A 21,952-nucleotide genomic window follows, 5' to 3' on the forward strand; every position below is an offset into this window, starting at 1 on the left:
GGCCCTGGGGCCAGACACGCAAAGCACAACTAGCCAAACCATCCACTGAAAGCTTGGTTTCCTGAATAAAAACAATATCAGGAGACTCAGAGTCAATTAATCTGCAAACAACCTTTTGTCTAGGGATGCTGTTCAACCCCCTTACATTCCATGAGAGCACAATCATTTATGTGTTTGAGAGAAGTGGGAATCAATGGGCTTCACAGACCTCGACTCAACCAAAGTATCACCAACAAGCTTAACCTTTTCCTGATCTATTTTTCGTCCACTCCTTAAAGGTTTGTCTAAAGAACCCTTTTTGAGGGTCTTCTGTTGCAAGCCTAAAACAAGCGAGGCTTTGTTACTCTTCACAGAACTTGAGGCCAATATAATGGAAGGAGGAGTAGATGCCATGACCATTGCACCTTCAGGGACCTGTGACCCACTAAGATCTCTGTTGTCTTGAACATGGGAAGGAAAATCCATAACCATTTGAACATCCTGTTGATTTTCCAAAGATAGGGCCCAACCCTCTTTCTTGGAATCCCCATCCAGCACCTCATGCTGATATTGGGCACCCAAGGACATTTCAATTGGAACTTCTTCCTCTTGGACCAAATCTTCTAGAACATCAAACCTATTTAGGGTGACATCATTTTGCCTATCCAACTAGGTTCTCTTCTGTCCTTTGTCTTTATTCCGAGGTTTGATAGGAATGAAACCATCTTTATCAACAAGATCATTAGGTATAGGGGCTTTCCCCCTATCTTCCCCCAGAACAGAGTGAGGAGGATCAGAAACAACCAGTTTAGAATATTTATTTTTGGGACATCTCCGCTGTAAATGACCATATTCATGACAAATTCTGCATCTAAATGGCAAGGTCTCATAGTCCAGCTGTTGGATCCAAGAAGATGTCCCCAAACAGATTTCCATAGAGTTTGGCAAAGGATTATTTAAATCAACTTCTACACATATACAAGCGTAGGAAATTACCTTTGGATCTTGAGTTTGTGAAGCCGAATCCACAGGTTTACCAAGGAGCAGTGAGATTGAGTGAAGAATATCTTCTCTCCAGAATTCCAATGGAAGCCTAGACAATCGAATCCACACGGGCACACGAGAGGGAAGCCCCTCAACATAATTAAAGCCAATATGCCAAGGTTTGATAAAGTGTCCCACCTGGTTGAAAAAATAAGGGCCACCCTCAAAAGCCTTGTTCATGTCTGCTAGGTTGGAAAAAATAACCAGAAAATAGTTATTGGCTGCCATAAGTAGCTCCATGTCTCCTTCAAGATTCTAGACATGGCGTGCCCAAGACTCTAAAACAGGTATAGAGAGGCGAAGACCAATAAATTTTCATACGAGAGCATGATTACACCAATATTCAACATTCTCTGAAATTTTCTTAGGTTGAATAACCAGAACTGGACGATCTTGAGATCTCTCCAAACAACCATTCGCCTTTTTCATGCAAAAAGGCTCTTTCGAAAAAGAGATGCCTGCCCCTGATTGGGAATGATTAATGTGTTCCTTTCCACATGCATGCATCAAATGAGATGGATCCACCATATCCAGATCTCTGAAGAGGATAATCATCTATTCTCCACGGACCTAGAGAAAATACAAAAAGAAGAAAAAGAAGAGGGGTGGAAAACCCAACCCCAAAATCCAACACACCCCCAACGACAACCCAGAGCAGAAGAAACATAAAAGGGTTGCGAAAAAACCCTGTGGCAACTCAGAAAACCTGACCACAGGCAAGCAAAAACCAACCCCCAACAAGCAAGATACCCCCCTAGACTGAAGCAAGCAGAGTGCAGGACACAGACTAGGGCACGTCGGCCCTAACACAACACCCACACAAACACAAAGCCATCATTCCGCAATACTTCATCCCTTCGCTTTAATTCGTTCTTCATTGCAGTCATACATTAATACTGTTGCTTTGTATGTATGTATGTATGTATCTATGTATGTATACGTATATATATGTGTAGGAGTGTGTGTGTATATATATATGTATGTATATGCATGTATATGTATTCGTATACACACCACACACATATATGCTCTCTAAAACTAGAATCTATCCACCAATACATATATTTAACAATGCAAATGTTCTACCCAACCCAGTGTAACTACATATTTAGGTTTGGAGATTTTTTCTTACACATGTGAGTGCATATGTGCTATAAAATATGGATGTTGTATCCATTGTGGTCTAACTACATATATTTCATTTCCATTACCCTTTTTTTAATGCCTTTTAATGCACATGCATTGCATTTGATGTAATTGATATATCCAATCTGCTATAAGTGTATATACTATAATGTTACAATTTTTATTATTTATGACTGAGATTGTTGTAAGTGCACATATGGAGTTTTCAATTGTATTTTTAGGATATAAATGGGGTTCAAATTTATGTTTTTTTATGCATGACAATGCCTATCTATTGTTTATGATGTTAGTGTTCTTTCCCACTTAGTTGCAAGTGCATTGATGGAGCTATTTTGTTGATACATATGATTGCCTATTTGTTATAGCCATAATAGTACTTGCACTCATTTTCATTTGTTAATGTTCATATTCAATCCCATGAAGTTTGAAGTAGATTGTTGACATTTTAGCTAGTGTTTGTTGTTGTTTCATGTAGATGATCAAATCAATTTAGCCACGACACTACTAGTGCATACATGGAGTTTTTTGTTATAATGTTAGTGCCATTGTCTTTTAAATTGCTATTGGGCAACACTTTTTTTTTATGTGAACTTTGTTATTTGAATGCCTATTTGTTCTATATCATCTATATTTTCTACCCAATTTATTGTAAATGCATATATTGTAGGTTCTCATTTTTTAAGTATTTGCTAATGTCAAAACAACATAGTAAAAAGAAAATAGATAAAACATCCTAGTAAATAGCAAAAAATAAATCTAAAAACATCTTGTTCAATATTATCTTTGAACATGTGCATCTAAGTTTCAAAAAAAATATTTTGTAAAGGGAAATCAATTAATTAATATTATGTTTGAGCATCATCGTGAACTTACACTGTGATCTTACATATAAAAAATTATCATTGGATATGAAAATGATTATGTTTTATTGTCTAAAGAAACTATTGAAAATATGTTTTTATTTCCTTCATTGGTTTTGGTTTTGATTCTTGTTACTGTCTATAGATGATAGGAGATTAGATTCTTTTTATGTTAGTTTGAAAATAAATACATCACGATAGTAAAATAAGTTAGACTGTATTCATTTAGCTTTGACAGATCCTAGACAAAATCCACAGTGCTCATATATATAAACTGTAACATTAAAATAGAACCCCAACATTGAAAACGCATACACAAACTATCACACAACATAAGCCTTGCCAACATTTTAACACACCTACATACCAAAAAGGAATTGCCAACTAAACTGCATACAAATCCATCTATCCATCATCGAATCATAAAGGATTTGATTTATATCCCACTTTCCCGCTATAACACTACTCCTCTAACAAAAAAAGACATATGCCTGTCTCATCTATCCAGCTGAATTATGTTAGGATTAAGGTGCCATCTACCTTGTAAATCCTATGACATGGTTCCAAAATCCTTAGAAAGTGTCCTAAGGCACTTAAGATGTATTGGGAAAATAATTTGTAATATTTGATTCTCACCATTATTTGTAATGCATTCATAAGGTGTGATAGGTTCCACTATCAATAGTAAAATTGGGTTGTGAACACAATTATTTAATATTGTTTTTCCCACTTATGGATGTCTAGAATAATACATTTAATGACTTAAGGAAGCGGAAAAAGAATGACCTATGAGCTTATCCAAGTGGGAGCATGGAAGAGGCAACATGTGTTTCTTGGTATTTGGTCATTTATTAATTTAATATAATGTTTATCTTGCAAGTATGGGCACCTAAGTTGGAGGGAAAGTATTGGAAGATAAACTAGTGTCTTTTTGAGTTTTGTGGAGGCATTCCAAGGGTTGTGATCATGAGGAATGAAGAGGCTCCTTTGGGAACCTTTATTGGTGGTTTTGGAGCTCTTGCCATTCTATAAATTAAGCCTTTGACTATAGATTTTAGATGTAATAGTTGAATGTAGATTTCTTTGCAAGAACAAAGGACGAATGAGAGGTATAAGGAGGTTGTTCACATGTACATAGGTGCTGCTATGGTGAAGGAAAAGAGGAGAATATACTTGATTTTATTGTAAGCACATTTATTGTTGATAATGTAAGCTTGTCCTCTCTTCTTGGTGGAGTTTTTTATTGCAAGAGTTTCTCTATGTAAATCCTATGTTATATGTGGATTTTATGTTGCTGATTTATGCCTTATTGTTTCTATCTTAGGTTTATGTTAATGATTATTTATTGTTGTTATAAATCCATATAAGGTGGGTTGATTAAGCATGATATATAGGCTGATTTTCGACATCATCAAGAAGGATTTAATCTTGTTTTTCCACAATTAAGGCTACTTAATTTTTAGATTTGCATATGAGTTTTAGATTTTCATGTTGTAGCTATCCAAGCCTTGTATCTCATCCTTTGATTAGTTTATTGGATAGAGATTGATCTTCACAATCTTTGGTATTGAACCTGTAGACACTTAAAATTGTCCTTGTCCTGTAATTATTTTATCCTATCTTCTATTAATTAAATAAATTCTTATTTATTTAATTAATTCATTTAGTCTTTTCTAGCATATCCTCATTTAAATAAATTATCTTTTCCCTAAATTAAATAAATATTTTATTTATTTAATTGGTCCCACTTCCTCTATTAATTAAATAAATCTTTATTTTTAATTCATTTAGCCTTTTCCTCTATGACACATTTCATTTATCTTTTAATTTTCCTCTACCTACCCCTTCATTATTTTATTATTTCTTCTACCTACCTTTTAATCCTAGCCAACCATTTCTTTCTTTCACCTCTTAATCTTATCCCTCCATTTTCTAAAGTGTCTTATATATAAGAGGGTTCTCTCATCATTATCAAACCTAATGCATCTACCTAATCAATATTTTATGCAATCAAGTCTTCTTGCAATCAAGCGACTTCACAACCACAATCCGTTCTTTGTTGAGCTCTTGTGCACATACAAAATTTGAGAGCAAATATATCAAACAAGATCAATGGAGATAGGAGACAATGAAGATTGAAACCCCACTTGGCATGTAAATGGTAATATTGCTTCATTTGTTGATTTGCATATTCTTAGGTATCTTCATTGGCGTGTGGTGAATGTTTGGTTGTAGAACTAGGGTTTGGTGTGGTTGGATCTTTGTGGTTTTACAATAGCTTATCATAATCACTTTTCACCATATACAAAACCTATTTATTTCTCAACAAATTGCACACCTACTGGTCCCTTCACTTGCATGCCCACTTGCATCCAAGGAAAACAAGCTTTAAGACCACCATTAATCCTCTAAAACAATTGGAAACAAATGCAAGCATTTGACCAAACTAATCAACTCAAAAATTAATTACAATCACATATCAAGTTTGAAATTTATGTCAACATTCAAATTCCAAATTCGAATAGGAGGACAACAATTTAAGATGTCATACCAAACAAGCATGGAACAAGTCATAAATTTTCCCAATTCAAATAGGCAAAATTCTTTCAGTCTTCTATTATTGTGGACTTAGAAACATAAAAAGAAGAGACAATGACCTACTAAGAGGACACAAATAAAAAATTAAAACTACCAATTTCCAATTTATTGTAGGTACACTGCATGCATTTTACTGTTATATTCTATATGCCTGCAAATGCATTTTCCTTACATATAATGTAAATGTTGTTCCCAGCTTGTTGCATGTGTATATGCCAATGAATGCGTCTGTATGGGATTTTTTAAGCTATACAGTATATGCTTTAGAATACCTATATAGTTTACAAAGTAGTTATTCCACACACTTTGGTGTTCATTGCATATGTGGGATTTTAACTATTATAACGATGCAACTATTCTACTCAACCTGATGTAGTTCCATTTGTCTTATTGTATTTCATTACTTATTTTTAGTTTGTTCTTCATTTGAGTCATAGGTTAACAATCTTTGTTTGTTTTGTATCATACTTATCCAAATTTTGCCAAACTACAATTTTTAGGTCAGATATGAGATTTGTTGACTCTGGCTTAAAGTCTTTCATCCATTTTCTTTAATTTGTTCTTCATTGCAGTCATAGGTTATCACTCTTGCTCTGTACACACACATACATATACATATACATATACATATATTATATATATATGAGTGTGTCTATATATATATATACACACACACACACACACACATATACATATATATGTATAAATATGTATATATGTATACATATATGTGTATATGTATTTATATGTATGCTTATATATGCATGCATATATCTATATGTATATATGTGTATGTGTGCATGTGTATTGTATACGCACACACATACACATATATATGCTCTCTAAAATGAGAATCCATCCATCAATACATATATTTAATGATGCAAATGTTCTACCTAACCTAATTTAATTGCATATTTGGGTTTGAAGATTTTTTCTTATACACATGAGTGCATATGTGTTCTATAAAACATGAATATTCTATCCACTGTGGTTTAATTACACATATTTCATTGCCATTTAACTACATATATTTCTATATATAGTAGTGGAGGATAGTGCCCCTCAAAGAACACAAAAAAGAACAATGCAATGATAGTTGTTGACATAGGACATGACAAGGACATTCAAAGATGTAGAGGACAATGACATGTTGACAAGGGCAACATAAAAAAAATGAAAAATCCTAACAATCACACTCACCAAATGGTTAGGTGGGCTTACAACCATGTCTAAGAAAGGTCCTCCAATTGTCCTCACCAAAGATGAAGAAGCTCTAATTGTCAGATGGTACAAAGAGATGGCTATAGTTGGCCATAGAATTGAGATTGTCAATATGAAGGCAAAGATCACCCAAATTTTCCAAACTAGACCCAACCCTTTCAAGGATGAGTTGCTTGGAAAGTCTTGATGGATTGGTTTTAAGAGGCGACATCTAGAACTCATGTTGTGAACAACTAAAGGCCTCAACAAAGATAGTGAAGTCAACCTTAGACCTATTGTCGCACCCACTTTCTACAATACATTGTCCATGACATTTTATGCAAATCCATATGGTCCTCATAAAATATGAAACTATGATGAAACTAGTATCTAGGTAGGCAAAAATGGTGCGAGGAGGGTACTATCCAGAAGAGGTAGTAGGAGTGTGTCCTATGTCATTCCTAAGAGTTAGGAATGGCTAACCATTCTATGTTGTGTTCATGCTTCTAGGCATAACATACCAGGCTTCTACTTGTTTAAGGATAAAAAACAATTAAAAAATTACATTACAAGCTACAAACTAGGTGCTTGCATGGCAACCCGACCACACTCATGGATGAAAAAATAATTATTTAAGAGTTGGTTGCATCACTTGCATGATCAGTTTCAAGGGGTCTGTCACCTGGACCAATAGAATGTTAACAAAATTTTGATGGCCATGGAAGTCACGTGACATGTCACATTCACAACCATTCAAGAAGAAAGGATGTTGGGTATTGATTTACTTACTTTATCGACACACATGTCACATAAACAACAAACCCTACACATGAGTGTGTTTTCTCCTTTCAAAAAATACTTCTAATATGAATGAGCTTCATGATTGGAAAGGTATCCAAAAATCGAAATCAGGAGGGAAGAACTTGCAGAACTAGGCAACAAACTATTGATAATAGTGTTGATAGTTTCAAATATCATAACAAAATTTAGGATTACAGATGCATTGGTGGATGACATGCATCCCAACAAAACATTTAAATTAAGTATAGGTGAGGATGCTTTTATAATGCAAACATCCTTAGTCTACCAGGAGTTATTTCAACAAATGATGTCACACAAACATTGCTATCAACTCTTCTAGATGCTTAGTTACAACTCTACAATAGAATTATAAGTAGACAAGCCTATGCTATATTCACATCAAAATAGCCCCAATTCAGTTGCACAAGTGGTGGGTGATCAATTGTCTCATGACATGGTTGATAGACAAGTTGAGGAATTGTAAGATGGTCTTGGTATTCCCTCACAACCTAGCCAATTGTCATGGTTTGTGGAGGGACCCATGAATCTAGATATCGATTTGCATGACCAACCAAAACATAAAGCTTTTTATTTCCCATCACCACCACCCACATTTGTCTTACTAGAATTAGTGCATTATTATGTTGACTAGGGCAATTTAGATTTTGGAGGCAATGTAGATTTCACCCAAGACTCACGGGTAGTTGAAAATAATGGTAAGGACAACATTGAGTCACAACTAAAGTGGAATTAGGATTCTCAAATAGTTTCAACCATCAACAAATTCCTCAAGCTTACAGATGCAGATTATCATCTAATCCTACAAATAAAATAAAATCTTCTCTATGTATGACACAAAAATAAAACTAAATAGAAACATGAATTAGAATATTTAGGGGCTGTAATATCCAACATCCTCTATTTTTTATTCATCTCTGTAAACAACAAATTACATCTTCTGATAGGCTGATAATTTAATAGCCATATTCTTTTTATTCAGCAACCCCAGACTCTAAACCTTCTACGTAGACTTCTACCCCTTAAAACTCCTGAACTAGGAAATCCTCTCCTTAAAATTGCCTCCTACATGATTGTAAATCAACACCTAACTAACTGGAGAGTTATCTCCTTATTTATCTCCTATGTGGACTAGAATTAACACCTTATTTAACTCCTACGTAACCTTCCCAAGTGGACTGTAATTAACATCTTATTTAACTCCTACGTAACCTCCCTCAATGAACTGGAATTAACACCTTATTTAAGGGGTAGAAGTCTACATAGAAGGTTTAGAGTCTGGAGTTGCTGAATATAAAGAAGATGGTTGTTAAATTATTAGCCTATTAGAAGATGCAATTTACTATTTACATAGATGAATAAAAAATAGAGGATGCTAGATATTACAACCCCTAAATATTCTGATTCGTTTCTATTTAGTTTATTTTTTATGTCATACATAGAGAAAATTTTATTTTATTTGTAGGATTAGAGGATAATTTTCATCACTTCCTATGCACATTGTTAATCAAAGAACCAACAATGTTGTTGATAATGGAATTCAATTGAGCCACCAATCTTAGCTCTTGACATCAAATGACTACATGAATTTGTTAATCCAACAAGAGAAAAGGAAGCAAGAAATTAAGGAGATCAAATTGCAAAAGAAACAATAGATTAAGGAAAAAGTCGACATGTATTGTGGCAAGGGAAATGGAGCATGCCAAAATAGATAAGAAAATATTGTGTAAAGAAAAAGAGCAACTAAAAATTTTATAGAAGGAAAGAGAGAAAAAAAAGAGACAAGAGAAGGTTCATAGGGAACAAGACAAAAAGTAAAAATAGATCAAGGTGGTGGAAATGGCTTTAGAGTGAGAAAGGTGGTTAATCACTCCAACTAATCCCCTCGATGAAAGAGCATCCCCGGTTCATAGCAATCTTGCATCAACCAAAAATATTTCCTTTTTGTTTTGCTTTCTGTTTGCAGTTTCAACATTTCTTTTTGTGTGTCCTTGATTTGGCTCACCGGAACCTGTGGAGTTCGATTTTAATTGAAGACTTGATCATCTTCCTCATTACCAAACCATGGAGCATTTGGATTGTTTTCTGACAAGTTATCAATACCGGTTTTCGAGACAGTTTACTGTTATTGGTTGCCTAGACCTATTTGCATTGGTGATCTACCAGATCCCCTTCCATAGCTTGTGGAGCCCTGAGTATTGATTCTGATGTTCCTTGGCAAGTGGCCGACCTTTTCTCGTGATCTACTATTGATCCTTTGGATTTTTCGGAGGAATTTCTCTGGCGGAGGCCGACCTTGTTGGTTTTACACGTTAGGTCTTGTTCTTCGGGGTTTGATCCCTTTTTGGGCTGACCACATCCTCTTGGATCATATAAATCATTGTAATAGAGAATTAGAATGAAACCAAGAAGCTAGACTGAGCATAGAAGATAGATATTAAGATTTGAGGTCTCGATTGTTATCTGTTTTGTATTTTGAGCATGTTTAGCAGGCCTGTGAGCCAGTTTCTGTAACCCAGTTGTTACCGGTTGGTTGCAATCAATTTTCATGATAGAATTCAATCTGTTCTACATTGCCTCCATCATGTCCTTGTGTTTCTATTGTGTTTACTCTTGCTGACCGGTCTGGACTGATCACTTTGAGGTCCCTCCTGGCTGGAGATTTCTTCAAATGGTATCAGAGCAATCTTTCATTCCAAAGGTTGCGTTGTCCTGAGAATTTTGTTGTAGGGTGGCAGACTGTGGATCCGACTTGCAACTATAGAGGACTGGCATAAAGATGGCGCAAAGAGGAACTAGGAATGGTGGAGTGCGTGGGAATGCAGACCCTGTTGTGATGAAAATGTTGTGAGGAATAGCAGCCCGGTTGGAAGCTATGGAGACAACCCAGAGAAGAGGCCAACACATTGAAGATATAAGTGAAGATGAAGGAGAAGAAGCCCCGTCAAAACAAGTAAACCCACTGACGTTGATCCGGATGAGGAAAGGTTTTTTGAGGGTTTTGAGGAGGGCGAATACTAAACCTCATTTTACCCCACCAAAATATGATGGAAAGTTGGATTCAGATGAATTGATGGATTGGATATCGGAGATGGAGAAATATTTTGATTTTTAAAACACTATAGAAGAAAGGAAGGTGAAATATGCCTGTACCCAGTTGAAAGGTCATGCATCTCTTTGGTGGGAGCATTTGCAGGTTGATAGATAAAGAAGAGGTAAAGAGAAGATCAAGATATGGGATCAGATGGTTTCTAAGTTGAAATCAAAATTTATGCCAGCTGATTATCTGGTGAATCTGTTCCAAAAGTTGTAGAATTTGAGGCAGAAGGAATCTAGTGTGAAGGCATACAATGAAGAATTTTACAAGTTGAATATCAGATCTAGACATGTTGATGATAAGTTGAACAAGTTGCAAGATATTTGAATGGATTGTGGGTGTCTATACAAGATGAACTTAGTTTGATCAAATTACAGAGTGTTGAAGAGGCTTACCAGTATGCTCCAAAGGTAGAAAAAAAGCTAAACAAGAGACATGAGAAGAGGTAGAGGTGGAAGGTTTTCCAGAGGAATATTTCAAGGAGGAAGAGGATATACCAGAGGTAGAGGAACTTGTATAGATCAGAACAAGGACAAGGAAGTAAGAAAAGAAGGTAATTCATACTAGAAAGATGATAGAAATTTCTATCAGAGGAGAGAACCAAATGGCTACCGGAATGAGAATTTTGGAAGACAAGATATGAGAGTGTTTAGAGGAAATTTATATAAGTGTGGAGGAGAAGGATATCGTGCTTTCGAGTGTAAGAGGACAAAGAATACTGGAAGAGCAGCAGTGGTGGAAGAAAACCCCATTAGATCAGATAATAAACTGAAAGATGGAGAACTGCTAATGATGAGGAGAGCTTTGTGTCATACCAGGAGTGATGAAGAGCCCTTGCAAAGGAATAATTTGTTCAAGACCAGATGCAAGGCATCTGGTAAGTGTTGTAAAGTTGTTATTGATAGTGGTAGTTTAGATAATCTTGTTTCAGAAGAGATGGCGAATAAGTTGAACTTGGAAAGATTGAAACACCCTAAGCCTTATCAGATAGCATGGATTCAGGATGAACATAAGTTGTTAGTAAGTGAGCAATGTTTGGTGAAATTGAAAATTGGGAATTATCATGATGAAGTCTTGTGTGCTATTATGCCTATGGATATTTGTCATCTTTTTTTGGGTAGACCTTGGCAGTTTGATAGGCAAGCAATACATGATGGGAGGAATAATACACACACTATTGTGGCCGATGGGATGAAGCAAAACTTGTTGACCTTGGAGGAACCTTTGAAGAGTGAATTCTATGTGAATACCAGAATCTGTTTGGTGGATGGAAGGAAATTACTAGATGGATTGAGACATGAGAATGTGTGTTTTGCCTTAGTCCCTAAGAAGACTGAGAATCCAGAGCATGAAGAAGAACAACTAGAAGAGATAAAAGATTTGTTGACAGAATATAAAGACATCATTTCAGGTAATGTGCCTGATGGATTGCCACCTGCGAGAAGTATTAGTCATTGCATAGACCTAGTTCCCGGAGCTAGTTTGCCTAACAAAGCTGCACATTGGATGACAATGACAGAGAATGAAGAACTGAATAGACAAGTGCAGGAGCTGTTGAAGAAAGGTTTGATCAGAGAAAGTTTGAGCCCTTATGCAGTACCAACAATATTAGTACCTAATAAGAATGGAGAGTGGAGAATGTGTACCGATTCCAGAGCAATAAACAAGATCACAGTGAAATACCAGTTTCCTTTGCCTAGGATGGATGACATAATGGACTATTTGAGTGGAGCCAAATACTTTACAAAGATAGATTTGAAGAGAAGATATCATCAGATCAGGAGCAGAGAAGGTGATGAGTGGAAGACAACATTCAAGACAAATGAAGGACTGTATGAATGGTTAGTGATGCCTTTTGGGTTAACTAATGCACCGATTACTTTCATGAGGTTGATGAATGAGGTATTGAAGAAATTTTTGGGTAAGTTTGTTATTGTATATTTGGATGACATTCTGATTTTCAATAAGACAAAAGAGGAGTATTTATTGCATTTGAGACAAGTTTTGTAGAGGTTGACAGAATAAAAGTTGCTAATAAATCTTAAGAAGTGTACTTTCATGAAAGAAGAGTTAGTCTATTTGGGATTTGTGATATTTGAGGATGGTTTGAAGATGGACCTTGAGAAAGTAAAAGCAATTGTTGAGTGGCCTACACCAGAAAGCATTGGAGAGGTAAGATCATTTCATGGATTGGATAGTTTCTACCATAAGTTCATCAAAAATTTTAGTTTAGTTTGTAACCCTATGACTAAGACCATGAGAGGAGATCAAAAGGAATTCAAGTGGACCACCAGAGCAAACAAAAGTTTTGAGCTGTTGAAACAGAAAGTGACTGAGCAACCTGTGTTAGCTTTACTAGATTTTAATAAAGTATTTCAAGTGGATTGTGATGCAAGTGAAACAATAATAGGAGCAGTCTTGAGTCAGGAAGGGAGAGCAATAGCTTATTTCAGTGAGAAATTGAATGATGCACAAAGGAGATATTCAGTCTATGATCAGGAATTTGATGTCATAGTTCAAGGCTTGAAGAAGTGGAGACATTACCTGTTTCCTAAGGAGTTTGTGTTGTATATAGATAATCAAGCTTTGTAGTATTTGAATAGTCAGAGTAAGTTGGATCAAAGACATATGAGATGGGTAATTTTTTTGCAGAGTTACACCTTTGTGTTGAAGCATAGAAGTGGGAAATCTAACAAAGTTGTTGATGCACTGAGTAGGAGAAGGAATTTGCTGATAGAGATGAGAGTGATAGTATTAAGATTTGAGGAATTGAAGACCTTGTATGATGATGACCCGGATTTTTTAGAACCTTGGAGAGCATGTAGAGAACCAGTTACAGTAGACATAAGCAAGTGGTTGGATTACTTCATTCCAGATGAGATGTTATTCAGAGGAATACAGTTGTGCATACCTAAGAGTTCTATGAGGGAGAATCTGATAAAGGAGAAACACAGTGGAGGATTAGCCGAACATTTTGGTATTGACAAAATAGTAGCATTGATGAGTGAGCATTAATTTTGGCCCCAGATTCATAAGGATGTTAGGAAATATGTGCAAAGTTGTAGAGTTTGTTAAGTTGCAAAAGGTAGTAGTCAGAATGTGGGATTGTATAAACCTTTGACAGTACTAGTAAGACCTTGGGATGATATAAGCATGGATTTCATACTTGGATTGCCTAAAACACCAAGAGGGAATGATTCTATATTTGTGGTAGTGAATAAATTCTCGAAGATGACTCATTTCATACCTTGTAAGAAGACATCAGATGCATTACATGTAGCAAACCTATGTTTCAAGGAAGTAGTAAGATTGCATGGATTACCTAAGAGCATAGTTTCAGACAGAGACACTAAGTTTGCTGATTATTTTTGGAGAACACTTTGGAAGAAGATGAAGACAGATTTTAAGTTCAGTTCTAATTTTCATCCGTAGACTGATGGATAGACATAAGTAGTTAACTGGAGCTTGGGAAGTTTGTTGAGATGTTTAGTTGGAGATAAAACCAGAAGTTGGGATTTGATTCTTGAACAAGTAGAGTTTGCCTACAATAATTCACTAAACAAGAGTACCAGAAGAACATCTTTTGAGATTGTTACCGGAGCACATCCTATAGGTATATCAAAATTAAGAGATATTAGCAGTGAAGATCGGAGAAGTTCAGAAGAAGAAGAATTTGTAGATCACATGAAGGACTTACATATTCAAGTTAAGCAACATTTGAAGGACAGGAATAGTAAGTATAAGGAGAAGGCAGATGAGAAGAGGAGATATAAGGAATTTGAATTTGGCAATGAAGTGATGGTGTATCTAAGAAAAGAAAGATTCTTGATTGGAACTAATAACAAATTACAGATGAGAAAGTTTAGACCTTGCAGGATTTTGAGAAAGTTCAGTTCTAGGAATGCATATGAAGTGGAGTTACCAGATAGTCTGAGTATTTCACTTGTGTTTAACATTGCAGATCTTCATCAGTATCATGAACCAAAATTCAATAAGGATAGTATTGCAAACTTGGAGAAATAGTTGCCCCAGAAGGAACCAGATCAGATTGAAGAAATTTTGGACAGTAGGATTGGGCATAGTACCCGAAGCAGTCATCATAAGGAGTATCTTGTGAAGTGGAAGGACAAACTAGTTGAAGATTCATCTTGGATTTCTCAGGAAGAGGTAGACCGCCTTGGTTTTCCTCTAACCCCAACAAAGTGAGAGACTCACTTTTTTCAACAACCCCGGATGTCTAATGCAGGAGCATCCCCAGTTCATAGCAATCTTGCATCAACCAAAAATATTTCCTTTCTGTTTTGCATCTTGTTTGCAGTTTCAACATTTCTTTCTATGTGTCCCGGATTTGGCTCACCGGAACTTGTGGAGTTGGATTTTACTTGAAGACTTGATCATCTTCCTTATTCCCAAACCGTGGAGCATTTGGATCATTTTCTAGCAAGTTATTGCTACTGGTTTCCGAGACAGTTTACTATTACCAGTTGCCTGGACCTATTTGCATTGGTGATCTACCAGATCCCCTTCTATAGCTTGCAAAGCCCTGAGTGTTGATTTTGATGTTCCTTGGCAAGTGGCCGACCTTTTCCCATCATCTACTCTTCATCCTTTGGATTTTTCAGAAGAATTTCTTTGGCGGAGGCCGACCTTGTTGGTTTTACATGTTAGGTCTTGCTCTTTGGGTTTTGATCCCTTTTTGGGCCGACCGGATGCTCTTGGATCATATAAATCATTGTAATTAAGCATTAGAATGAAACCAAGAAGTTAGACTGAGAATAGAAGATAGATATTAAAGATTTGAGGTCCCGGTTGTGACCTGTTCCTATATTTTGAGCATGTTTAGCAGGCCTGTGAGCCGGTTTCTATAACCTAGTTGTTACCAGTTGGTTGTAATAAGTTTTCATGATATAATTAAATCTCTTCTGCATTGCCTCCATCATGTACTTGTGTTTCCATTGTGTTTACTCTTGCTGAACGGTGTGAACTGATCTCTTTGAGGTCCCTCCTAGTCGGTGACTGCTTCACCCCTACTTGAAAATCATGCAATATTTTGGGATTTGGCGAACATAAATATCCCCCACTTTTATGTTGCGATGAATTATTAAACTATCCCCATCCCACATAAGTTGCATTCTATTTCCAAGTCATACAACTACTCAAGATGAACATCATATCCCTCAATTATCTATTCCTGTTATTGTTCACCAGTCACCCCATCACATGCAAGATACACTCAATTTTTTAGTCCAACTCTAAGTCAAGTAATAAACACTCCATATCCACCAATAGCAGATGAGAAAATGGCTTCCATTGCTACCTCAAGCTACCACCCAACAATATCTACCACATCACCTCCTAATTATTTTCCTATTTGGTTTGACCGAGGTTGGGAGGGACCAATCATAAAACAACATTGAAATATATAGATACAACCCCTCTTTTTTTGAAATGTATGTTGCAGACAACAAATTTATGTTATAAATATATGGTAATGACATGTTTTTGTTTGCAAAACTATGTTCAAATGGTGAGACCTATTCACTTTAATTTATCTTAAGTGGATGTGACCAGATACATGTAAACTTATGATCTGACCAAGGTGTCAAAAAAATTGCCACTTTGGACAATTGGCTGATTGTGGCATAAGCCCACTCCATAAGCTGCATACAATAATGCTCAAACTCGACCTTTGTGGCCATGTGGCAAGAAAATAGTTTTCCACCCTCTGCATCTAGTTGGTTGCATTTATCACCCACCTCAATCTTAATTCTTTCCTTATAGGGACATTAATGACGTGTCTCTTCCAATTAACTTGTGTAGAAGACGTGCAAATTCCAAGCATTCCTTTCTTGCTACCTCGCATATTACACTAACTTTCACCCCTTTCTTGCAAGCCTCTTCTTGAGTCTTCCTTGGGTTAGGCATCACAATATGTTTAGTTATGCTCTTTAAAACTTATATCCCACCACCAATACATGTTCAGATCCACTTTGATTTCAATAGTGCAATAAGGACATATTTTTTGAAATCCTTTACAGTTCTAAAATATGTTGCAAATGTCTACAACTCCCTTTTGGAACACCTAAAGTATTTTAAAAATTGTGTGCCCTAAGTGCTATCACCTAATATCGAGGTACAATGTTATGTTCTATATGTTTTAAATGTTGTTGGGACTGCTATGCACATGCCTACATGATGTGAATGTTATTATGAAGTATCTGTTCATTGATTATGCCAAATGTTTTATAGGTTGAAAGTATTTTATGTTATTTTATTTGGGAGGATGGACACAAATGTGACATGCTTGAATGGATTTTTCTATTTTACATATTTAAAAATGAATTAGGGAGACTTGATTTTCCTAACACCTGTCTAATGGTAACTTGTGTTGTAGATGTCAACAATTCACTTTGAATTTTATACTGCAACATATGTCACTAAGAAAGGCCTTTGGCATATAAGGTCCCCTAAATGCTTTTGGTAATGTTTTGGATATTAGAAAAAATGAATTTTGTAATACATGTTGACATCTACTAATACAAGTAAATTATGGGGAAGGACATAGAGTCAATGTGGATGAATGAGATGGAAACAATAAATAAATATGCAGATACACTACACTGCCAAGAACATCTACATTACAACATAAACCCCATATATGCACTTACAATATGGTGGATAGATAATTTTAGAAGGATATAATAGATAGGCATTCATAAGCATAAACACTATGACTCAAAGAACCATACGTTTATCCACTTTTAGTAAATGAGGTATATCATTTGCATCATATACAACATATAGGCATAAACAACTTAAAATAGATAGGCAATTAGAAAACAATATTTATATGGTGTAGAATAGATATGCATTTGTAGCATAGATTGTGGAACATTAACATTACATAGAACAAATACACATGCACACAATACTGCCAACAATATTTACAACATCTACAACCCTTAGCTTTTTAGAAGAAAGCAAAGATTAAGAGAGAGGCCTAAACATGGCACATTGCATCCACTTACGGTAAATTAAATTTTTTAGACATCCAAGGGCAGGGTGCTACAATATGGTGTCCTATTACTTATTATATATTTTTTAGTTTCTCGCTTTTTGCAAAGTTGATTGTTATTATTTTAAATTTGGGGCAAAAATGGCTAGACTATGGTGCTAGGCACCATTGTCTAAGAGGTCTATGGTGTTAGGCACTATAGTCTTGACATTTTGGGCTAAAACAAAGGTCTTTAAGTAGGGGATTGCACTGAGCTTCCAGAAATGGCCATGGGCTAAGCACAATTAGGCATCAATCAGGGGCATGAGGAACAACCAACAAAGTGAACCCAAAATGAGTGTGAAATTGTAGAGGGATACAATTTATGACACTACATTTAGCCCCCAATTTAGTAGGAGTATGACCTTATGCTCATACTCTTAGTAAAGTATAAAAAAACATAGAAATACTTTCATCAAGATATTAAAGAGACAAGAAAACAACAATCCCCTAGGACATAGGATGTCATTGGTCTAAAATATCAAGATAAAAAGAGCAACATGATTGACATAGGTAACACATACACATGGAGCATGTTATGACATCGTAGGGCAAGTAAGATAAAGAAAAATTACTAAGAGTCATAAAGAAAGATGTATGACATCTAGGACTGGTAAAAGATGCTTACTAGGAGTCATGTTAGAAAAGGGAGTCAAATACGTCTAGCAAGGTGCATTATGCTACTTGACTGATGCTAAGGTGAAGGTCTCGCACAGGTTTACCAAGGTATATTATGCTAAGTGAGTTTCATAGCAACAAAGATTGCAAAAATAGAACCTCTATTTGATAGGAAATCTGAAAATGAGATTGCAAAATGGGTGTTGTAGTGTGCACCAAGAAAAAAATTGATATGGCTGGAAAATGGGTGTTCAGTAGAATCAAGAAGATCATGGAGTGTGTTAAAAGTGTACAAAAAAATCTTGTGGTGTGTTCACAAAGTGTAACATATAGTGGAGTGTATGCCTCCATGCTAAAACAATTGTGAACCTGCACTAGGAGCAATTTCTTCAGGGCAGCATACATATATCCAAGACAAGCATGTCACAATAATGAAATTCCCCCAAACATAGGCAAATCAAAGGTGAAAGTCATAAAACATGTAAGAGAACATAAGGGATCTACTATCTAGGGTTAGTATGTGCATCAGATAAATCGTGTATATCGAGTATGATTTTTTTGAATTGATCTCATCCCCCAAATATAATAGAAATACAAGCACAATGGAAGAAGGGTACATATGATAAAAAGGGTCTTTTTGGGTCAATATGAAAGAGACCAAAAATATCGCAACACTTTGCATCATCCCCATAAGACAACGCAAAAGCATAGTTATGATAAAAATACATTTATGACATAACATGCATATGACATATAGAATAATGAAGATTCAAATAGAGGAATGCTATGACAAATTCGGTCCCTTTGTATCCTTATTCTAATAGAGAAACAAGGATCATCTAAAGAGATCGTAACAAACACAATGAAACACCAAGCAACATAATATGGAAGATCACATTACATGCAAGAAAGGACACAAACAAAGTGTTTATTACAAGAACAAGCTAGTCTAGCAAATCATTTGCCTCACAATCTTGCTCATCACCATTTACGGATGGTGGAAAAAATACCGAAGGAGCTAAAAATAGTACAATGGAAAGAGCTATACCTAATGCCAAATATAAACTATTATTTAGTGGTGGATCACAATGTGTGTCTTTAGGAGCTAAAGTTAATATTTTAAAAAATATCAAAGATAAATCATCATTAGAATTTTCAATAGTTTCAACCATATTGTTGGAATCATCATCCAAATAAATCACAATAGAAGATTTGATAGGAGGGGAAGAAGAAAAAATTAGAATTGACAACTTCAAGGTTTGAGGAGGTTGGGAAAGGTAAGGCTCCTCTCTAGGATCAGGTGATGGTAAGGAGGGATGAGAAGGTGGGACCAAATCAACATTCAACTGCTTAGGATAAGAATCACCTTTTGTAGCAAGCTCACGAGCCTTGACACTATGTTTTTGGTGGCATTCTCTCACACTATAATTTCATTGGTTACAACTCAAATCTCTTGTATCACTCAATTTTTATCCCTTTTCTTCCTTTGCTCTAGGATTAGAGGAACACAAGGAACCTATAAGTGTTGAGAGATAGGAGGTGTCAAGTATTTTACTCTTTGTCTTTTCTAGGATGGTAGAGGTGGAACTACAACATATATGGTAGGAATTTGAGAAATAGAAAGGATTCTCGGTCTAGGATGTGGTTCAATTGTTACTTGTGGAGCAAGAAGAAATACTTCTATATCTATCTGGATGACTAAGGATACTTACCAATCGAAGTGGGTGTTGAGGAGTTACCCAAGGATAAATCAAATATTCTATTGGCTTTAAAATTTTGGGAGGAAAGGAATAGTATATTCTCACAAGATTTGATTGGTTGAGGTTTTTGAGGCCAAAAGTAATCAAGGGTAAACTTTCCATGATGATCTAAGGGCTCAAAAATACTATGATGTATAGTTATAACGTACCCTTTGAAGGGGAATTTTAAACACACATGGATTGTGGAAGGGAGTGCCTCCATGGATGTGATCCAAGGATGACCCAACTTCACACGAAATTGTTTTGAGGTAGGGATAATGGTAAAAGAAACATCTAAGCATTTATAACCATCCTCAACAGGAAGGGTGATGGAACCTATGGTAGGATAAGTGAAACCATTATGCACCTTGATCAAAACTTCAAATTTGTCATAAGTATCTTGATGTAATTCATGTGTGTAAAGATATTTTTCTATAATAATATTTACCATACACATTGGATCAATAAGAACTCCACATGAGAGTTTATTTTATATCTAACAACAATGTGTAATGGACCATCAAGCACATTTATGATATCACTTGAGATAAAGGTGATATTGGGTTTGTGTTTATGCTTAGATTTCTCTTGGTCTATCAAATTCACAATATTGTTTGGTTGAGTAAGTTATCAATGGCTATATAACTACCATCTTTAAACTCAACAATATTTGTGGAATGGGAAGGAAAAGGATTGGTAAAGATTTGTAAGTTTTGATTAGGTGGTGATACAAATTTATTCCCTTTAATATTCACATCATCCACCATAATATCATTAGAATCCATGAGGCTTGGGAATTTATTTTTCAAAATTTGTATATGTCTCCATGTCATGTCCTGGTTGACGTTGATATTGACAAAAGGCTTTTGGGTTAAAGGAATGAGGTAACGATTTTGAGGTATCTATGGGATGGATAGGGGGAAGATTAATCAAATTGTTGTTAACCAATTAAAAAATAATGGTGTGAAAGGACTCAAAAAGTGATGTGAAGTTGAATTTTTTTAACGGTTTAGAGGAAACATGAACTACAACAAAGAATGTTATGGTTGCGACTTGATTATCAATTTTGTTGGAAGAGTGGTTGTTGTTTATCTTGATGAACTTTTTGTTTTCCTTTCTAAAGCCTTGGTAAGTTTGATGAGCATCTTCAGATTATCATCTGGAATCAAAGATGAAAAACTAACCTTCATATTGACTAACCTAAAGTTTATATTCATGAAGTGTTATGTATAAGTCTGTGAAAGATGGGTATTTAAAAAGCACGATCTTTTCTCTATTACGCGATTACAAATTATCAATGAAAACTCTTTGAATATCAACATCAAGAAGATAATAAGAAATTTGTGAATACGAATGTTGATATCTACCAATTAAATCACTCAACTTTTCTTTAACACTGTATACACTAAAAATCGGTTTGGAAAATCGAATTAATTAAATACGAAAATATTTAATTAATGACTTTTATTCTTCTACTATATAAATGAATTAAATAATTTTTTTATATGGTTCATTTTCTTAATTCATCCCACCAAAATCAATTTCTTCTATTTCCTAATTAAATAAATGAATTTGGTTAATTTGTTTATTTAATTATTCCCTCCCCATTAAATTTGAATTTTAAATTCAAGTTTAAGCACATGTGTCCTAACTCCTAACCACTCCCTAACCTAACCTTCTTCTAACCAACCCCTAGCCTAACCACAGGTTAGTTAATCCTATCCTCTCCAAACTCTTATCTTAACCATTTTTGGAGTGTCCACCCTCTTTTGGAGACATGTGGCACTTATGCCAC

Source organism: Cryptomeria japonica, chromosome 10 (assembly GCF_030272615.1).
Source record: "Cryptomeria japonica chromosome 10, Sugi_1.0, whole genome shotgun sequence".
Lineage (NCBI taxonomy): Eukaryota > Viridiplantae > Streptophyta > Pinopsida > Cupressales > Cupressaceae > Cryptomeria > Cryptomeria japonica.